This window comes from Artibeus jamaicensis, unplaced genomic scaffold (genome assembly GCF_021234435.1).
Source record: "Artibeus jamaicensis isolate MK-2021 breed Jamaican fruit bat unplaced genomic scaffold, CSHL_Jam_final scaffold_537, whole genome shotgun sequence".
NCBI lineage: Eukaryota > Metazoa > Chordata > Mammalia > Chiroptera > Phyllostomidae > Artibeus > Artibeus jamaicensis.
This window is the reverse complement of record NW_026522047.1, coordinates 29,200,620-29,216,630: the sequence shown is the minus strand read 5'-3', so window position 1 is coordinate 29,216,630 and position 16,011 is coordinate 29,200,620.

Sequence of the window (16,011 nt, the reverse complement as noted above, 5' to 3'; positions counted from 1 at the left end):
AAGATATTCTCCCAGTTAGTAAAATGTCCAAATTTCCCTTGAAAATCTGCAGAATTTCAGCAACAATCCTCTAAAGTGATTCTCAGAACTAATTGATAGAGATCAAAAGCAAATTGGTCTCTAGCATAAAAGATAAAATATAATCACCAAAGAAACTAAAATATTAAACTGAAGTTGCATACATGACTAGCAAAGACATACAAAAATGTTTATTCACACTGAACTTTGTAAGTAGACTAAACTGGTTTCCAGAAGCACTCCTGCCATCACGAATTCCATGGAGTGCTTTATTTCATCTTCTTTGTACACAGACTTAAATAGTATGAAGCAGACTCCAAACTGAACAAAAGCAATCTTCACTGAATGATTTTTTAAATGACCTGTGAAAACAGTTCTTTTTTCCATCCTGGCTGAGGTTATCCAATATTATAAGACTCAGTCACGTATCTGATCTCTCAAACCTGCAAGGATGTTATGTCCCACATTGAACATTATTCTTCAGATGAATGTTTGACTTCTGAATTGTTGGAAGAAAATTTGTGCAAGGCTTCCATGGCTCAATTGCTAAAGAGACAAACACTCATTCTTCAGCCAAAATGTTTTCTCAACTCATTTCAGGGGAAATCTGACTCAGTGCAGAAGCTGCAAATTATCTAACTTTTACCTGGCAAGAAGTGATTACTTCCCAAAAGCTATGAAATCCCATATTCAGGTAAAAATAGACACCAATACTCATGAAATTATTTTTTGTTAAATTTGACTATAAGCTTACTAGTTGCTCAGAACTTTATACAATAAAACCTATAAAATGAATATTTCCATTTATTGAGCATCCATAAAAAGTCACGTATTTTCAAACCATTCTAAATTTAAGAAGAAAAAGTCACATTAACTTATATTATGCGCTCCCTTACAGTTTCAAAGCATGTAGAGTATCATTATGTCTCTTCAAACATTTCTCATTTTAGAGGAGCTGAGCCTTATGAGGATTTATTTTGTTTTGTAGAAGTAAATAAAATTAGTGAAACGGAGGTCTTCTAAATCCTGGTGTAATCCAAATTAAGAAAATTGCTGTGTGTTTTGTCACTGATTTGACTTTTATAGCCACAAGTTATGGTAAATAACTCACTTATTATACAAATGTTTATTAAATAACCATTCTGTGATAGATGGAGGAGGAGAGATCTAACAACGCTGGTGTTATTTTTCAAGGAAGTTGTTAATCCCCAGGGTGTTCCTAAGAAACAGGTTTGCGTTCAGGACCTGAATTTACACATATTTATCATATTTTACTAAAATGTACTATCGGAAATGAACTAGGTCAAATACCCTTATTTTCCAAAGTTCCTAATTAACACGGTGTTTCAGAATATTTGGCCCTTCCAAAGTTGCTGCTGCTTCAACACATTTTCTCATATTAATTTCTCCTTTCTTCTCCAGAAATTTGGAAGTAAACAAGATTAAACAAAATCTAAATAGATTCATATCTAACGGGCACTACAGTACAATCAACAAATATATAAAAGCATCAATTACCACCAAAATGCATTTTTCTCTTATAAGATATTTAATGTTTAAACTCAATGCATAAATTTAGAGACAAATTAACATTTTTTATTTTATTTTTTTAATAAGGAAACACTATGTGTCCCAAGAGCGTTTTGTGAACCACTTAGCATTTCATGCTTTTGGCAGGAGATATATTTTTAGCACAATTTTTAACTTCAACACTATCAAATTACTCTTTTAAAATTATGTTTTTCTCCTGTAGCCACTGTGTGCCCTGGGACAGTGCTCAAATAGCATCTTTGAACCATATTTTCCACTTCCACCCAGTTTGACAAGTAGAATTCCTAACCCGTGTTTCCTTGCAAATGCAACTTACTTTGAAAACCTTTCAAGTCTGCCTCATTTCCTCTCTGTACCTTATTTGTAAGATACTTCCTTTGATGACATAACCAAACCGTATGATTTCCTTTCTTAAATGCCACCTACACCTTGCTACCCATCTGTTACTTACATGCAGTATAAAAAACAAGACGTGAATGAAAGAATTGGTGGTTACCGTTAAGCCTGAAATTATCAATGATTTTAGTGCTCGATGCAACCATTTTCAAATCTCCATTTGCTGTCTGACCACTGTCCCTTAACAATTGCATTATAGTAAGAATTCACAAGGCAATCAGAAAATTGGATGGTTGACTGAACCTGGTTTCGAAAAGAAGTTCTGAAATCTAACAAGTGTGGTGATGATAGGGGAAGTGTTTTTTTTAAAGATGATATCACATAAGGACTGTTCTCACTCGGGATGGCCAGAATGTCCCATTAGCTCAGACACCAAAGTACAACTGCTTCCCTCTAACTCCAGCAACAGAGGCAGCTGTATCTTTATTTTTTCCAACCATCATCCTTCTTCTATCCTTTCCGCCCCATTCTGGTTAAATGTGGGGGTTCAGCATCACCAATTTGGGGAATGTGAATCTTCTGACACGTGTTTTTAAACATGGTAGCTAAGAAGTTGGCATCCAGACTTCTTTTGGACATTGTGTTATGTATGAAATGACATATGACACAGGTTTCTTACTCACACATATAAAAGGAGTACCAGTAGATCTAATTAACATTTTCTTTTTTTGTAACTAGTGGCACAGTTCTGCCTGTAAAACAAAAGGCGCTTACTGGAAATAGTGCCTACCTTATTCTACTCACATGAACTCTGAGAAGTGGAGAAAGAGTGAGGTTTTTATGGTACAGTCATTCCTAACTTTGCTCACGTCTGTGACAATTCAATGTGATCCTACCTTGTCACAACAGGAAGAAAGTTAAACATGTAATTTTCACTGAGGACTCTTCCTGTGAATACTCTAGACTTTCTTAGAAAAATAAAACTTCTTCCTTAACCCAAACCTTGTCACTAGCACAAACAGTATGAAATCCACATAACTTTACAAAATTCTAAAAGCATTTTTAAATGCATTAATATTGATATGCTAAGTAGAATATAGCTTTCTTGAGATTGGGGAGGACATTAACACCTCTACCTTATAGCTATTTGGCAATGAAATAACAACTAGTGATTGTCATCATTATTGATTACAAGGGGCTATTACCTCGCATATTTTTATTCAACCTTATCTTCTACTACAGGAAATATAGGGTAAAAAATGGACAAGCATAAAAAAATAATACCACTGCTGCATCCTAGTCCATTTTAAGATTAGCACTTGGGTTTCTCAGCATACGTATGAGACACAGGAAGCAGTACTGAAGAGAATAAGAAAAAACAGGCTTGATAGGAGGTGATGCTAATAACAGCTGTGATAAAGGAAGAAAGAAGATGTAAAAGAATGAAGATACACCTGCCCCTATTGCTGGAATTAGAGGGAAACGTTTGCGCACTGGTGTCTGAGGCCAGTAGACCCTTCTGGTCATCCCAGAGGGAGTATATTTCTCATGTGATATCATCACAAGCAAACTTTCCCCACTGCCACACTTGTTGAATTTTATTTGTTGAATACCACTGAAATTAAGAAGTCCTTGACTATATTTGTAAAGACCTAAGAAAGAAAGCAATTCACAGAGCCAAATTTGCTGCCTGGAACTAGGTGAAAACGTCTCTGGAACCGACAATGAGTGGTCCAAAAATGACTTGACCTTGTCTTGTTTCCAAAACCATAGATCTGGCTGACCGAGACTGACCCAGTTTCCTCCCCTCACCCCTGTTTCCAGCCATCTCTTTATATACTGCTAGTTGTCTTCTGTTGGGGTAATTTTTAAAAAAAAACAGTCTTCCTCATCACCCATAGGATTCAATTGTCTTTTATTCTCAGATGCTGCTGTGAAGTTTTAGACTGTCAGTTATAAAATGAAGAGGATCCTGGCATCGAACACTGACAACCTCAGATTCTTGTAAAAACAATTGCATACAGAAGACTGTAAGTCAGCCAGAATTTCAGATTCAAAGCACCTAATATTCAAAGCGTGTTTGCTTTCTCCATGCATTATTTTTTTACAATATTCTGCAACTTTCTTTTCCAGTTCAACATCTATTAAAAGACTTTTTTAAATGCAAGAGGTGTATTAAAGCATTCACATGTCAAGTAACTCACTCTGGCCATCAAATTAAAAGCTTTAGCCAAATATTAGAGACAGTGTAGGGTAAATGATGGACTAAGTTTTTATTTTTGATTCTAGGGCAGTGTATGTAGAAGTTGTAGTTACTTATCCATGATTTTTACTATTCTAGCTTCCCAGCAGTTCTACCTACAGTCCACTTCTGACACTACCGACTTCTAAGTGTTCTCCATGTTTGTATTGGTTTTCTGCTGCTCCCATGACAAATTAACACAAAGTTGGAGGCTTAAAACAGTACATATTTATTATCTCATAGCTTCTAGGGATTGGAAGTCTGGACCAAGGATATCTCAACTTGTTCCTCTATTCTGGGTCTTTCAAAACTGAAAGCAAGAGGTAGGCATGAGCGCACTCAACTTTGGATGCTCAGGGGTATATTCTGCTTCCAACCTCATTCAGGGTGGTGACTTACTTTATCATTCCCATGGTTAAAAGAATTAAGGTCACTGCTTCCTTGCTGACTATGTACCAAGGGCCACCCTTAGCTCCTGGAAGTCTTGCTCCACCTTTGCATGTAGCCCCCACACCTTGGAACCAGCTTTGGCATGTCAAATCCATCTCCCATGTGGAATCTTTCCACCTTTCCCTTTTTCAGCATCTGTCTGCCTCTAGTGAATCCAAGTTATCTGCCCTCAAAGTCTCATGAAGTTAGACTGAGCACGCAGGCATAATCCAAGATAGTGTATTTAAGGGCCATAACCTTAATTACATATGTGAATCTCTTTGTCATCAAATGTAGCATTTTCACGGGTTCCAGAGAGTAGCCTGTGGACATCTGCAAGGGGGTCATTTTTCCTACCCACCATGGTCAATGTGATCACTTTGCTCTTAGCTTAAAGACAAGCTTAACATATCCTTGTAATCCTTGGTCTAAATTACTCCTCCAACCTTCACCAACACAACTTTTCCCTCATTTCCCTCGATGGCTTTCCTTAAGACCCTCATACATTTTCTGCTTCCATTTGCCATGAGGACATTGTGCGTGCTGGTCTCTATGCCTAGAAAAATCTTCCCTCAACTTTTTCCCCCCTCTGGTAGTTCTGCTCTTACCCTGAGACAGGTTTCCGGACTAGAGCAAAGTCCCATTTGTAACTCTGTGTATCAACTCTTTGTAATCGGTCATAGTGGTGAGTTTACATTGGCCTGTGATTACTTAACTAAAACCTCTCTCCACTTAGGCAATGGCACCATAATGCACTGGGTACACTCACCTCTGTAAAGCCAGTGCCTGGTGAAGAGCGGGCTGCCGAATAGCACTCAGTAGAAATTCATTCAATGAATGCTCTGTGAACAGTAACAAGTAAAACTGCTTTATCATGGAATGGCTAAATTGAAATTTATAAATTTCTTGTAACTGATTTGTCATCATTAATACATTATGATAATATCATATTAAAGATATATGTCAATATCATATCACAGATACAATAACGTGAATTAATCTTGTAAATGTTAAATCTCATCTTGACCATTGAGGATATAAAATATTGTCAACTTTTGCTTCTCAGTTTTGCATTTTAATACTAAAAAGATATGCTTTTTCAATGGAGAATTAAAAAAATAGGTATTGTATTTTGCAGCATTAGAGAGGAAGTCTTCGACCACCTATCACGACTGAAATAGAGATGCTGAATCAATTTGTGAACTTTGTGTAAAAAGTACCTTCAAGTTATAGAAGCAAAGATGAGAATTCAGCCAGGAAGCCCTGGCTGGTGTGGCTCAGCAGATTGAGTGCCAGCCTATGAACCAAACGGTCACTGGTTCTATTCCCAGTCAGGGCACATGCCTGGGCTGCAGGCCAGGGACCCCAGTAGGGGACATATGAGAGGCAACAACACATCGATGTTTCTCTCCCTCTTTCTCCTGCCCTTCCCTTCCGTCTGAAAATACATCTTTAAAAATAAAAAGATGGCCCAACAGCAAACCTTTGGGGAAAAAATAGAATTCAGCCAGCAAATTAAAGAATGGATATTTCAAGAGAGAACTCTCAGAATGGCACATCTACTCTATCTGCCAGTCCATCCTCACGCCATGGGAAACTGAAGGGCAGAGGGTCCACTGAAAGAACTTAGGAGAATCACTCAGAGAACTTACTATGTGTCTTCTAAAGTCTGGGGGACATAGTAGAAAATTTCTAAAGTTTCTAAAATTTCTAAATTTCATAGTAGAACTTTCTAAAATTTCAGAAAGCTAAAGTGTAAGAAGCTGTTCTAAGTGACGATGACAGCAGAATAGCGGTTCGAGCCGAGACATTAACTGCAACTGCACAGAGAACCACAGGTCCTTAGGCAGGAAGGGGACCTCACAAACTGGTGTACAACTGAGCCCCCAGGATGACAGGGGTAATGGAGGGCCCAGCTGGAGCAGAGTCATTTACTTGTGTCAAGAAATTTACTTGTGTCAAAAGGAGAGATTTCCAGTGATGGAAAAACCTCACAGTGTCTAAGGGAGAGTCCATTTTTTAAACGTGTCGCGCTTGACCAGTGTGATTCAGTTGGCTGGAGTATCATCCTGTACACCAAAAGGTTGGGGGTTCAATTCTAGGTCAAGGCACATACCTAGGTTGTGAGTTTGATCCCCAGTGAGGGTCACTTATGGAAGGCAACCAAGTGATGCTTCTCTCTCACATCGATGTCTCTCTCTTTCTCTCAAATCAATAACATTTTAAAAATAAAATAATAATAACATATCACAATGAGCAAAGCCACCCCCCCAGTGTGAACACTATTTGGTATGGGAGTTCCCTCCCTGACCCCAAATTGTGAGGGACAGAAGTTGAAACTACAAAGTAGGGATCAGGAACTGACAGAAGAAGAAAAGAGAGACTGATTGGGCACCCCCCTCTCTACTTTCAAAAGTAGCCTGTGATGAGCTGAGATGAGATGGGAGGAGAGGAGGAGAAATTTTGGATTTGAATTTGGAATTTTGTGAAATTAATTAAAGAAGTGAAAGTTCTTTGAGGAGTAAAGAGACAGGAGGTCTTCAAAAATTATCTAAGAGTAAATGAGCTAAAAGAACTGCCAACCATTTAGTATCAAAACGGGAAAAACCAACATAGACAGCCAATTTATAGGAGAAGATGAAAGGAATCAGAAGTGTTTTAAAATTGGAGTCTATGAATACTTTTCTTCCAATATTGAAGGTTCATATTCAGAATGCATAGATTGCTAAATCATTAAATGCATGTATCCATATTAATATTAGCATTTTTAAAATACTGGAATAATCTATGAAATATATGCAAGGTGAAATAATGCTTGATTTTTAAGTGTAGAGGAGAAAGAAAGGTATCGGTTCATTTCCTTAATTAGTTTCAGTTCTTAATTAGTTTCAGTTCACAAAGTTAAGCATATTTCAATGATAAAAATCTGTATGGCATTTCACTCTTGCTTTTGTGTTAGTACATAAAAGCATCTTACTAAGATGATGAAATGAAATACCTAATGTCCAGGTGTGTGTTTTTTTTCTAAAGAAATATACCTAAGAGTTAGATATTTGTCACACGTAGACTTGCATGACCTCCACAGGGAAGACAGAAATCTCAGTCCAACTCAAAAGTCCCTGAAACCTCTAGAACTACTGAGAGTTAGGACAGTTCAGAGGGAGGGAACATGAACGCTACCCCTTGTTAGCACAGCCATCCAACGTGATGACTGTTGATGGCTATTGGCCACTTGATCTGTGGAACTTATCAAAAAAGAACTGCTTTTTTATTATTATACATATTTATTGTTACAGGAGTCCCCCACACCCACCATTTCACTTTTTGTGGTTTCAGTTACCCACAGTCAAGCACAGTCCAAAAATATTAAATGGAACATTGCAGAAATAAACAATTCATAAATTTTAAATTGTGAAGTGTTCTGAGTAATGTGATGAAATTTCATGTGGTCATGCTTCATCTCACTTGGGGTATAAATCATCTCTTTGTCCAGTGTAGACACTTTGAAGTAGTCACTTAGTAACTGGTTTGCTTATCATATCAATTGCCGTGGAATCATGGTGCTTGTGCTCAACTCTTGTTTTACTTAATAGTGGCCCCAAAGTGCAAAAGTGGTGATCCTGGCAATTCAGATGTGCCAAAAGTAAGCCATAAAGTGCTGCCTCTAAGTGAAAAGGTGAGTACAGAACAATAAACTATTTTGAGAGAGAAAACCATTTGACAAAAGTGAGAACCTGAAGGGGCTCATTTCCATAATGTAAAATCCAGTGTTTATTTTTCTCTGGTGGGCAATAACGGAACACAGCCTGTAAGGGTTAGCTCCAATCGGTTGGAAGGCACTGATCTCTTTATGAAAGACTTTTCAAAGGAAAGCATGATGTGTTCTGGCAGTAGGAAGAATGTGCTGGGAAGTGCGTTCAGCAATTCACTTTCCAAGTAAGAAATATTTGTTAGATCTAAATACCAAGTTGTTTGCAGAACATGTTCATGCACAGACTTGTTCCAAATACTGCTGAGCCTTATATCTGTCTAGTCTTATATTGGGGATTGCTTGTGGTATTGACTTTTAGCTTCTTCCCTAATAGACATTAATTCAATAATATTCGTATCCACGGTGCAATTAAACTTGGTAATGTGCCCTTTAAGACTATGCACATGGCAAAACTGTAGGCAGAAAAATTCAACAATTTACTTAATTACAAACATTTAGTGTATTGTAGGGACATAAAACAACTGACAAAACCAAAATAAATATTTAAAATATGTTAAAGTTTAATTCTATGAAAGACGATGAAAAGAAAACACTTTCAGAAAATAATTACAACAGTTAAAATAATCAGATTTCCTTCCTGGAGAGTGAGAGACAAACAAAAAATGAGTCAGTCTTACAGAGAAAATATTTATGAGTCTCACTACTATAAAACATGATAAAACATCATCTACACTCTGGCAAGATGATTCATAAATAATTAATTATCTATTACAGTAAAAATAAATTTCTAAAGAGTCAACAAAATATTTGCCACTCTCACAAGCATACATGTACCTCTTTCCAATATGTTATGCATGGAAAAACCACATACCCCAAACTCAAGATCTCAGAACCAAGCTTTCCACTTTGTAGTCCCTGAGGGCGTGATTATCTAATACAGCAGAGACCACGCCCTGTTTATGTGTTGCTGCTGCTCACTCAAGTCCAATTTCTGTCCTGGTTTCTCTTACACTTATCAGAGCAAAAAATAACAACTTGATTATATAATTTTCAAGGAATGGAAAGTGACAGGTTTGAATATTGTGGGAAGTAAATAACTTGATTCACAGGAAAATAATTATAAAATTAACAAAAATAATAAAGTATTTAAATGATTAAACTAATTTAAAATTAATATAATATATATATATATATATATATATATACACACACACACACACACAACTAAGGAAAGGAACACTGATAACATCATACTAGTAAATTGACAAACATGCATAATTTGGTTAAAAATCATCCCTTCTTTATAGCAATTATACTCAAGAAAGGGGTACTCAGACATAGTAGGGACAGTTCATTAGGTTCTCATGGGCAGTGCCACATTAACACATGCACCACTGTCAAGTGGTCAAGATTCTGAGGGTCTACAGTCTCACATTGTCCCAAATGTGCCTAAAATTCGCCTTCCCATTGTATTCTTATCCACCATTATCCTCGGTCCATCCCTCACTGCACCTTCTTCCAAAGGGAAGCAATATAAGCAGTAGAGTAATAATAATAACATAAGCTTACCTAACTCATTCGTGAATTGACTCGCAGAAGAAAAAAATTGTTATTGACCACCTACTATGTGCTGGAAACTGTTTTAAGTGCATTGTAATCGTCAGTAGAAAAAGCAACGTTTGCTGCCCTCAGAGTTTACATTCTGAAAAAAAAAAGCCTACAGTAAACAACAAACAAATGAAGAAATTGTAGAACACGTTATTGGAAAAAATAGTCAGAAATAAGATTGAGAGTGCTTGGGTGTGGGCACAGTTTGTGATTTCAATAGTGTATTTAGGATAATCCCCATTAAGTAGGCACTCATTAAGTTGGTGACATTTATTACATTTGGTGGTTGTTCACATCAACTAACTGGAAAGAAAGAATTTCAAAGAGTGGAAACAGCCAACACAAAAGCCCTAAAAATGTCATTTCACAGAACTTGGCTTTTACTGTGAGGGGAAAAAAATGAAACCATGGCATGGTTTAGAGCAGGAGAGGGACATGGTCTGATTTATATTACGACATTATCACTCTGGCTGCTGTAATAAGGCTCTAGGGGCAAAGAGAGAAGCAAAATGACAAACTGAAGGCTGTTAAGTAAAGCAGGTGAAAAGTAATGTCTTAAACCCAGGTGGTTAAAATGGAGAGGGTGAGAAGTAGCTGGATTCCAGGAAATGAGTGGTAATGGAAACAAATTGTAAGAGTTTTATTCTCTGGGCACCAAAAAGACCCGTATGGATACTACATGAGTCTTGAGTTACTGAGTAATTCTCTTTCCCTGGTCAATAGCATGAATGTAGTTGGAAAACTAGAGTCAACTTCGATGGCGATCCTGGCTGGCAGCCAGGTGTGTTGTGGCAGCTATGAACAAATACACACGGACTACGGAAGTCCTGTGGAGAAAAAAGGGACAGCATGGCCACTCTCTAGGTGAGAGAAAGGGCCCTGGCCCCTGTTTGGATGGGCTTTTATTGCTTTTCTGGGTACATTACATTGAGGACAGTCCTCATTTACTATGCACAGGTTTGCTGCAGATAATTACCTTTTACAGATAACAAAGAAAGAATGTTGCTAATTACTTCAAAGAGAAGGATGTTCTAGACCAAGGGGAAAAGTGGTTGAACTGGTTATACTCCATACTTGGGACGTTTAGCACAGATTTCTGGAAGTTGCAGTAAGCACTCTCTGCCTCAATTCAGGGTGAGGGAGTTTTAGCAAAAGCAAGTCTCATAACAGCCTAGGTACAGTGCAGGTCTGATTCCACATGGGAGAACCTACCGTGGGCATGGCTCCTGTGTGCTGACTTACTCCCCACTCACCCTTCTGAGTGGGGACTGAGCTACATTCCCATGCCATGCAAAACATCTTCCTATACAACTTTATTGATGCTCTGTTTTCATTTTAATAATCAAGTTTTGTCAACCAAATAGAAATTTTTTCATCAAAATATAGAATAGTTCTTGATTTCAACCTATTTCCAAGTGACTATGTGACAGGACAATGTTACCCAAGGGTATAGAAGGATGAATCAGCAGAAGTCCCTGCACATTTCTGCAGGGAGAAAAGTCATTTAAATAAACAAGGACAATAGAGTGATGTCATTGTTGTGGTAGAAGTTTGAGGAACATGAATTAGGGCTCAAAGAGGGGTGGTTAGTGATGAGGTCCAGGTAGAACAGTGAAATTAAGAGCAAGTTTGGATAGGATACTTTTGAAAAGAATCTTGAAAGATGAATAGTGTTTGTCACAGTGATCAGTGTATTTTAGACAAAAGGGGAATTTGAACAAAACATGTGATCCAAAGAAGTACTTGAGGAAAAGTGTAGGTAGTTTGGTGTGATTGAAATGTGAAATTGTTAGAAGATATCTCTCCATGTGTCTCCCATACTTCTGTACATCATGTTAAAGAGGCATTAACTTCCCTTTTGTTCCAAACTACCTTTTTAAGGATCCTTCTATACTAAATAACCTTGGGAGATCAAGATAGTGGCTCCTTCTGGAGTACAACCTTGGAAGGAATAGTGTCTTCCAAGATACAGGCATGCTTCTTATCCAGTATAAAATTTTCAAATTTCTCAAGTTCTGAGTTCCTGAACTGTGTATGCTTCACGCCCATCTGTTGGTAGCATCCACTTAAATCCCTCCAAATGTCCCCATGGGACAGGGGACAAGAAAAACTGATATGTATGTGCAGTTTATATAGTGCCATGAGTTCTAATAAAGTCCTTTGTATAAAGTTAGGGGACAGTTCACTTGACCACTATCACTTCTTACACCAAACACAAAGTTCAGGGGCCCCTAAAACTACCCTTAGTTTTGATAATTTGCTAGAAATATTTGCAGAACTTGATAGCTCTTATACTCATGATTATGGTTTACCACAGCAAAATAAGGTACAGATCAGAGTCAACAAAGGGAAGAGACACATGGGGTAGCATCCCCCCAAGTTCCCAAGATTAAGCTTCAAGTTGTCCTCCTCCAGTGGACTCATGTCTTTTCACTACTCCCAGTGAAGGTGTGTAGTGAACTAAGTATTACCTGGCAGGGAAGCTCACCTGAACCTTGATGTCCAGAGTCTTTACTGAAGTTCCATCATTTAGATATGGTTAACTGCCTGTGTGGTTAACCTTAGTCTCCAGGCCCTCCAGAGGTGTGGAGGGGCTGACCCAAAAGCCCTATTATGAGTAATACTGACTAGCTTGGCTCAAGGTTACCAGGTAGACAAAAGCATTTTTTTCCAGAAATACATTCCACGGGCTTAGATAGTACCCCCCGGGAACTGAGGACAAAAGTCAGACCTCTCTTTGGGCAAGGTCAAATTCTTTTCTACACTTGGAACAAGAGGTCTCATGTTTTCTGCCAACATCCATGAAATTGTGACAAGCTAACTGGTTAGCTTGTGATTAGGGAATAGAAAATAGAAAACTAGCTTCTATTTTCAAGCTTCTTGAAAGTAGAAGAGATCTAAGGTTTAAAATAGAAAATAAGTGAGTGAGAAGCAGGGATATTAAGGATTCTTGGGAAAAAAACAAACAACAACCACCTAAAGATATAGGAATGTTTGCTGACAATGAACCAGGCATAAAAGAGAATGTAATGATCATCGGTGATGCAATGGTTAATTTTATGCCAGCTTGGCTGGGCCACGAGAGGTGGGGAGGGTGGTGCAGATATGTGGTTAAATATTATTCTGGATGTATCTATGAGAATGTTGTTAGATGAGATTAACATTTAAATCGAATTTGAGTAAAGCAGATTCCCCTCCCTAATGTGAGTGGCTGGTATCCAAGCTATTGAAGGCCTGAGTAGGAAAAAAATCTCACTAAGAGAGAATTCACTGACTGAGTCTCTTTCTAGCTGTGGTATGTCAATCTCCTGCCTTTCCACTCGCATTTGCATTACAGCTACACCACCAGCTCCCCTGCCAACTTCAGATCATGGACTTCTCAGCCTCCGTAAACATGTGAGCCAATTCCTTATAACCTCAATCTCTCTCTCTCCCCCTCTCTATTGCTGTGTGTGTGTACCACCTCCCACCGGCTCTGTTCCTCTGGAGAAACCAGACAAAGACAAATGAGCAGGTGTCATCAATGGAATGGACAATAAAAGAGACACTGAAGAAAGCAGTACAGTAATGAAAATGACTGAGGGATTACACAGCTATGTGGACCCAAGAATGAGAGGTATAATGGAACTTTTTATAAGTCTCTAAATTCAAAAAGCACAAGGTCCCAGTCGCAGACTAAGCCCTACTGAGTTATCAGAGTTTAATCTTTGCCAAAGTTTCCAGTGGGGTAGTCATTTTACTTAGCATGTGCTGAGAGGCTGAGCCTGTTACTACATGTTTTTTTTTAATAAAATGATCTGATACAGAATCTCGGTTGTCTTACTCATCAGCAGTGGAAATTATATGCTGTGGGTTGAGAAGGCCAAATATCTTCTGTGGTGAATGGAGAGAAACATGTTCTTTAAAATGTTATCACTGCAATTAGAAGCATACATATAGTTAAAGGCCTGAATCATAGAAGAAGTCAGGGACATGATAATATCCAACTGAGATAATCAGAATAAAATGAGAGATCAATAACACAGAGTGCAGAAACAGACATTAAAGTGAGAGACAGTTTTCTTAAGAGGGTCATTACCAAGGAAACTGAACAATGAATCTTTCTAAACCCTGCATGTTTTCCTTCTGTTTATACTTACATTTGAGAGCTGTACTGTGACTCTTTGAATTATGTTGACTATGCTCCTCATACTACAGTTCTAAAACATTTAAGAGGTGTAATTCCTAAGGAGATCTGATCTTCACCAAAAACAGGTAGTTGAACAACAAAGTGATAGGCTAACAACAAAATGACATTGTCTGATTTTCAATTAACAAATTGTCTCTTGAGACTTGACATTCCTGAGTTCATTAAGAGGTTCAAACGAGGCCTGCCAAGGAGTGAAAAGAGCAAAGGGAAGTTTTAAGAACTAACATTTAATGGAGTTCCTAAGCTTTTTTTGTGCCATGAACCTCTGGTGTATTCTATAATCTTCTTATCAGGATAATGCATAAAATAAAGAGAGGTATAAAAGAATTCAAGTATATCCAGACACAGTTATCAAAATACATTTTAAAATTGTAACATTTGAATTTGCATACTTTTGTTAATGTGCAAATTAGAATACTGCAGTTTTAAATTAAAATGAGATACAAGGATGAATCTAATAACTACTTCAGTTTTAAAGTAATAGTAAATGGGGGTGGGGGAGTGGTGGGGTAAATTCAGACAATTGTAATTGAACAACAGTAAAATAATTTTAAAAAATAAATAAATAAAGTAATAGTAAATGTAAGAGATATTTGGAGACATCTGCAACAGCTACAAAACAAAATGAAAAATACTGTGACTTCATTGGTTGGTGGGAAAATCACAGGCCCTGTCAGTACTACTTAGGGTTTTTTAAACACTGTATTTATGATTGAGATAAATAATCAATGAGTTTTTCTATGACAGAGGTCACCTGAAAGGTCATATGATGATTGCTAAATATTTTAAACCATTATGTTAAAATACACACTTTTAAACAGTGCAATGACATGTTTAAAAATGAAGTAGTAAAATAACTCTTCCAAAAACAGTTTTAGGGGGGAATTTGCTGGTTCTTATGGAAGACATTTGCACATTCATGTTACCGAATTTTATGTTCCTGATTTACATATTTTTTAAATTTTAAATTGAGAGATCTTACAGCTTGGTGGCATTGACCGTCAAGCTCTGCCTCCAAAAGCTATGAATGCAGAAGTACAGAACATGGCTGCTTTGCTCTGATGAAATGTGAGGTCTTGACATTTTGTTTTATAAAATGGATAAACTCATTTCTTTCACTTTGTAATTTGACGATTCCTGACTTTCACATACATCCCTTGAGGGAAACACCAATTAAAAATGGTGAAATAAGCCAGGGGTTGAAGGACAAATACCATATGATCTCATCTTTAACAGGAAGCTAAACAACAAAACAAACAAGTAAGCAAAATAAAAACAGATACACTGAAATAGAGAACAGGGGGACAGCTATGGGAGGGGAGAGGGGAGGGAATTTAAGGGGAAAAAATGGGAGGGATTTAGAGGAACAAATATGAAGGACACAGGGACAATAACTAAGGGGGGTGGAAATGGGAGGGAGGTGGGGAGCACGGGGTGGGGTGGGCTGGGATGGGAGAAATAAACAGAAAACTGTACTTGAAAAATAACGAAATAAAAGTCAAGTGGAAAAAAAGAAAACAATTATGAATATTATTAGTTTGCTTACCAGTAACATGGAAACATCTCTACTAGATAGAAATAGACTAAGACCAAAATATTGTAAAATTAATGCTTTTATTCACTTGCTGATTAATTCAGCAACAATTTAATGAGCATCTACTACTTGGGAGGTAATGAACTATGGGTTTAAAATAAGTAAGAAATCACTCTAGTTCTATAGAAGGTTTCCATATTTCTGATATGTTTACTCCTTTCTTTCATGCCTTTGGCAAGCTGTATGGTAACTAACTACCTGCTCTTGTAAAAAATGACAGTTATTCACTCTTCCATCAGTGCAATAAATACCACTTCAGCCCAGTAAAGTTAGGTAAAACAGAGCAAAATCCACATACATTATTAAAATGAAAATCACTACTTAAGTTTGGA